This window comes from Bactrocera neohumeralis, unplaced genomic scaffold (assembly GCF_024586455.1).
Source record: "Bactrocera neohumeralis isolate Rockhampton unplaced genomic scaffold, APGP_CSIRO_Bneo_wtdbg2-racon-allhic-juicebox.fasta_v2 ctg4708, whole genome shotgun sequence".
Classification (NCBI taxonomy): Eukaryota; Metazoa; Arthropoda; class Insecta; order Diptera; family Tephritidae; genus Bactrocera; species Bactrocera neohumeralis.
The window spans coordinates 2,290-8,432 of NW_026091707.1; the positions used below are offsets into that span (position 1 = coordinate 2,290).

General features: G+C 40.0%; 1 long non-coding RNA gene across 3 annotated transcripts; it reads left to right on the top strand.

The window, feature by feature from the left end:
* Positions 1-1,096: 1,096 nt before the first annotated feature.
* Positions 1,097-3,387, top strand: LOC126767211 (uncharacterized). 3 transcript variants are annotated; one of them, XR_007669029.1, is made up of 4 exons: positions 1,097-2,026; positions 2,127-2,870; positions 2,929-3,118; positions 3,181-3,387. It is a non-coding gene; the product is annotated as an uncharacterized LOC126767211 (long non-coding RNA). The 3 variants fall into 3 exon arrangements; XR_007669030.1 differs by having other exon boundaries at positions 3,200-3,387; XR_007669028.1 differs by having other exon boundaries at positions 1,109-2,026; positions 2,929-3,387.
* Positions 3,388-6,143: the final 2,756 nt, after the last annotated feature.

A 6,143-nucleotide genomic window follows, 5' to 3' on the forward strand; every position in this document is an offset into this window, starting at 1 on the left:
TGCTCTTGCCAACAGGTGCTACTTCGGACTGAGTAGGCAATTGAGAAGCAAAGTCCTCTCTCGACGAACAAAAGCCAAACTCTATAAGTCACTCATAATTCCCGTCCTGCTATATGGTGCAGAGGCTTGGACGATGTCAACAACTGATGAGTCGACGTTGCGAGTTTTCGAGAGAAAAGTTCTGCGAAAGATTTCTGGTCCTTTGCGCGTTGGCCACGGCGAATATCGCATCCGATGGAACGATGAGCTGTACGAGATATATGACGACATTGACATAGTTCAGCGAATTAAAAGACAGCGGCTACGCTGGCTAGGTCATGTGGCGGATGGATGAAAACACTCCAGCTGAAAGTATTCGACGCAGTACCCGCCGGGGGAAGCTGAGGAAGAGGAAGACCTCCACTCCGTTGGAAGGACCAAGTGGAGAAGGACCTGGCTTCGCTTGGAATATCCAATTGGCGCCACGCAGCGAAAAGAAGAAACGACTGGCGCGCTGTTGTTAACTCGGCTATAATCGCGTAAGCGGTGTCTACGCCAATTAAGAAGAAGAAGAAGATCTCTTCTACGCGGTGAAGGTCTTCCTCTGCGTCGAATACTTTTAGATCTGGAGCGTTTTCATCCATTCGGACGACATGACCTGGCCAGCGTAGATGCTGTCTTTTAATTCGCTGAACTATGTCAATGTCGTCGTGTATCTCGTATCGTTCCATCGAATGCGATATTCGCCGTAGCCAATGCGGACCATTAATCTCTGGCCGAACCTTTCTCTCGAAAACTCGTAACGTCGACTCCTCAGATGCTGTCATCGTCCATTCCTCTGCACCATATAACAGGATGTGAAAAATGAGTGGCTAATAGAGTTTGGTCTTTGTTCGTCGTAAGAGGACTTTACTTCTCAATTGCCTACTTAGTTCGAAGTACCAGCTATTGGCAAGAGTTATTAAGCGTTGGATTTCGAGGCTGCCGTTGTTAATGCTGGTTCCAAGATAAACGAAATTATCTACGACTTCATTTCGGCCTCTCTCTATTTTGTCTGCAGATGTGTCTTCTCTCTTCAACTCTCGATATCTATCCCATCCCACACGAATTTTGGTCGATTGTAACGTTGCGAGATAGGCAGTCTGTTTTCTGTCCACAGCGACACGGCTCTCCTCATCGTACCAGCTGTTTTTTGCTTTTTCCGAAAACAAATGGTTTCGTTAGCAGCCGTACGTAAGGAGCTTAAATGCTTGAAATGAAATGGATTGAGTGCTCTCAGAGAGCAGAACTGCAAGTCGAGTAGAAAATCGTTTTTTCCTTGTAATATTTAAGTTTACTTCAGCGGAATTCGAGTCCATAACTTATTCCATAGACAGCATATACCTTACAGTCGCTTAAGACCGTTCTGGGGTGTATGAATAAGATAGGATTTGGATTCCTGCAAATAACATATATTATATTATGAATATTTAGAGCTCCAAGCATCCTTCAAATGGTATATAATTGTTTAAGAAAAGTTTCGTCTTGTCATAAATACACTATTTACACTTGCAGATGTAAATAATTTTACAATGACTGGCAAAATTCGTGTGACAAGAAAGAAAGTAGAACCAAGGAGCAATAAATTTTTAGTTTAACCCTTGCTTCACCATAAAAAAAAGAGTCCACATCACTATAAAAGTACAATGAAACATCTGTTTGGAAAGATGCGAAGCATATCAAAATATAACGCTTCCTCTATCAAATAACCTCTTTCTTGAGTTAATTAAAAAAAATTGGACTAATATGACATGAAAAAATACAGTGGACCCCAAACGTCATCATCCATATAATAATAATTAATCTGTATATTTTATTTATTGAAAACTAATTAAATTCACCTTTTACATTTCGGTTCTTATTGCAGTTCCTCACCAAGCAACCGAATAAACGTCTCGGGTGTGGGACCACCGGCGAAGCGGATGTGCGTATACATCCGTTCTTCCGACGAATCGATTGGGAGAAAATCGATAATCGTGAAGTGCAACCGCCTTTTAAACCGAAAATTGTAAGTAAGGGCAAAAACAAAGAAAAAAGTTTCAGAACTTTAATTCATTCATAATTTCATAATCGCCAATTTTCTCTTATTGCGCTCAAATAACACACAGAAACATCGCAAAGATGTCTCGAATTTCGATAAGCAATTCACTTCGGAGAAAACAGATCTGACTCCAACGGATAAAGTATTTATGATGAATTTGGATCAAACTGAGTTTGTGGGCTTCTCCTACGTGAATCCGGACTATGCGGTGCCCGTTTAAAGGCACTGAAACTCCGCACACAAACACACACACACACCCAAAGTACTAGGAATTGAAAGGACACAACCAGGGAAAGAAAACCGAAAGCTGGGGAGAGAGCGGGATATAGCGTATCCGAGAATATTATATTGTTTTATCAGAAGCAAGCAAGTAAAGCAGGAAATCAAGCATTAACCAGCTTCAACGTCGTTTGATGTGTGTGTGTATTGTTGCGGTGCGTTTTTTTCGAGCATACTGTACTTTCGTGTGACCAGCGTGCCATTATAAGAATTTTAAGCAGAATTTCCAAAGCGTACTGATAAACTCTATCCGGTGAAACTGATACTTAATGATATCATAATATGAACAAATGATATGGAATTGTCTATGACTGAAAAGCAGGTGTTGGCGCTATCAGGTAAACCACCATTTTTGGTCTCACTACACTCGTGCTTTCAAACCATGGTAAGTGGGCTCTGTTTGCTCTGTGTGTTTTTGAGGTTAATGCTTTGTGTTGAAGGATCGCTTGTTCTTCGCTATGGAGTATTGTAAAGGCGGTGATCTTATGTATCACATGCAGATCTATGGACGTTTTAAGGGATCTGTAGCTTTGTAAGAGCTTTGAATTTGTTTTTAATCAATTGAAATTTATTTTTCAACCTTTATTTAGCTTATAGCGATCTCAAGCTGCATAATGTGCTGTTGGATAGTGAGGGACACGTAAAACTTGCCGAATACGGTTTGAGTGAGGAAGGTATTGAAGAACGTGATTCCACCAGAACACGTTCAAAAATATCAAAGAAAAGAAAGCAGTATTTCCGAAACACTTCTCACAAGAGGCTATGGATGTGCTAACTAGCGTGAGTAATTTTAACATAAAAACACTAGAAAAATTCGCTCACGATAGTAGTTCTTCGCTAAGAAACCAAACAATCGTTTAGGTTCCGGACGCTATGCGCGCTCTGAGGTTACCACGCATCCATTCTTCAGGAATATTACTGGGATAAGGCCGAAGCAAAGGAAATGGAGCCACCTATTGTGCCAATGGTGACTGAAGACTGTAAAGGTTGCAAAGGTGTTAAAGTGTTGAAACTCTAATAAAGGCATATGCTAAACAGCTTCTTAAGAATTTGTACTTTTTACTTAATATTATGAGCAAAAAATGGTAAGCCTGTTTTTAAATTTTTATTTTATTTTTCATAAACTAGGTCGTCCCTGTCGAAATCATCTCTTTTGGCAACAACACACTTTTGTCAACGTTTTTCCAATTCTTGAAACAGCGATTTACGTTTAATGTCTTCAATTGACTCAAAGCGGTTTCCCCGGAGCGGTCGTTTGCTGAATAACTAGATGTCACACGGAGCTAAATCAGATTAATACGGTGGTTGCGGCACGATATTGGTTGAAAATTTGGCGAAAAACTCACGAAAAGTCAATACAGTATGCAACGCTGCATTATCGTGGTGCAAAAACCAACAGTTATCGTCCCATAATTCTGCCGTCTTTTTAAGAATATCTTCCACAAACGACGCATAAAACTAAAAGAGTATATCTTGTTGACAGTTTGGCCGGTCGGATGGAATTTGGAGTGGAACACACCTCGATAATCGAAGAAAACTGTGAAAATAATCTTGATTTTTGAACTACTCTGTCGTTTTTTTCGGCTTCGGCTCTACGATATTTGGTCGATTGATCCACTGTTTCCCGGCAGTAAGTAATTCGTTTCATGACATCGTAGTAGTCGGAAAGCATTGTTTCACAGGCGTTAACGCGAAGGTGTTTTCCGAAAAAATTTAGTGATTTTGGAACCAATGATACTTTCACTTTCCTGAGACTCAAATGAACTTTCAAAATGGTTTTCACTAATCCTTCCGACGTTCCAACAATGCGAAAAAGATTTGGTCTTTCCAACGGAGTGGGGGTCTTCCTTTTCCTTTGCTTTCCCCCGACAGGAACTGCGTCGAATACTTTCGAATACTGATGCTGCTTTGGTCCTTTCATTGGGAGCGTTTTTTACGTGGCGGGTCTCAACCCCAGCGCACAATCCTGGGGAGGGATGACTCGGCTTCTCACTTTAGCTCGACTTCAAACGAGTGTCTTTTGCCTTCCCAAAGAATCGTTTCTGGACGTTCACAAGTGAATGGTGCTCAGAAAACTTTCCCCGCCCCATCCTCCAGTAAGATCACTGGCTGTTAATCGCTGATTCTCAAGTACCAACTCATTTATTTTATTGACGTGTTGATCCTCAGTTGATGTTGATTACCGTCCTGGACGTGGTTCGTCGTCAACGCGTTCTCGAGACTCTTTGAATAATTTGTAACAAGCAAAAACACATGCTCACGACAAACAATCATTAGCGAAGGCCTTTTCCAACATTCTGAACGCTTCGGCGTGAAAAATTTGATTCAGCATACAAAACTTAATGGAAATACTTTGTTGAATAATTTCACTCAACGTAGAAATCGCCGAATTTAAATTGAATACTCTAACTATCTTTTCCCCATCTTATGGAACTTATTTTTTAATTTATCACAAATGCTAGTAAATTGTAATATCTCCTTTAGCATGTTCCCTTTTAATCAGATTTTTTTGCTTTACGATGAGTAGAATTTTTAAAAATAAATTTCAAAACATCTTATTAGAAATTAATTTTAAAATCGCCGCTAATGTGGCGTTTAAATAGAAGCCGCATATTTGTAAGCTTCAGGGCTTAGGAGAATATGATATCCCTTTCTGGAGCTTTCAAAACTTTAAGGCTTTCGTATATATCTCAACCTCAAGCTTTTAAGCACTTTTGAGGGCTTAAGATTCCTGAAGTTTCTAGAGGCTGGTGGTACCAGCTGGAGTAGCAATTCCAAGAGATGTAGGGTAGAAGGGGGAGCATTCGCCAGTGGGGCACATATGCCACCACCAATTATCTTCAAAATTAAATAAGCTATTTGTTTAAATGAGTTAAGCGTCCACCCACTCTACCCGGGAAAAACTAGCGCACCCTAATAAGACAGTTTATTTCACCACAGCTGAGAACACGACAACACAACTCACCATGCCTATACACCAACAAACTTATCAAAAAGGATGAAAAACCAGAAAGCAGACACATTTAAACACACAATTCGTTATACACACCCGGGCAGATACGTTAGAATCGTCTACGGGCCTAAGCTCCTCATAGCCTCAGAAGTTTATACATACAATTTTCTCGATACAACGTTCAAAACGCTCTACATTACTTTGGATCAGCCATGATCCTTCCTATTTCAACATTTCTTCATTTCGCATCGATCCCGCACTTATTTCATTTAATTAAGTTTGGCATGTATTGTAACCCGGATTTGTGTTAAAAATAAATTATAACGTTTTTCCTATTAGATAAAAGAATGCGTTTTATTTAATAACATCAATCGCGAGTTTAAGTGACTCATAAACTTAAATACAGAGGTGTGTGATTCCCAGTTAGTTGGGCACCCAATTGTTCACTATTGATAATCGAAAAACGATATTTTGTGCATTTATCGATGATCTTCCACCTCTCACTCTTTGGTAGTTTCATTATACATGTGCTCGAGGACGGACGAGGTTTTACGTTTTACAGACTATCGCGAAAATATTTGGTTGTAAGTATTTTTTGTAATAACTTTTTCAGTTTTTGTGATTTAAAAAAGATGTGTGCTATTGACATTAGTGACAAAATATTGCCAGTGCTTGTTTTAGTTAATTTATTAAAAGTGCCAAAACTGTTTAAATTAGTTCAAGAGGTTCCTCCTGGGGCTCATTCGCCAGACTGTTGGTGGGTTGGGATGGTTTCGCCGGCGATTCTGCCCCATGGGTATGATTCGCCACTGCCAAATGTACCCCATGGGGTGAATTCACCACTGGCCAATG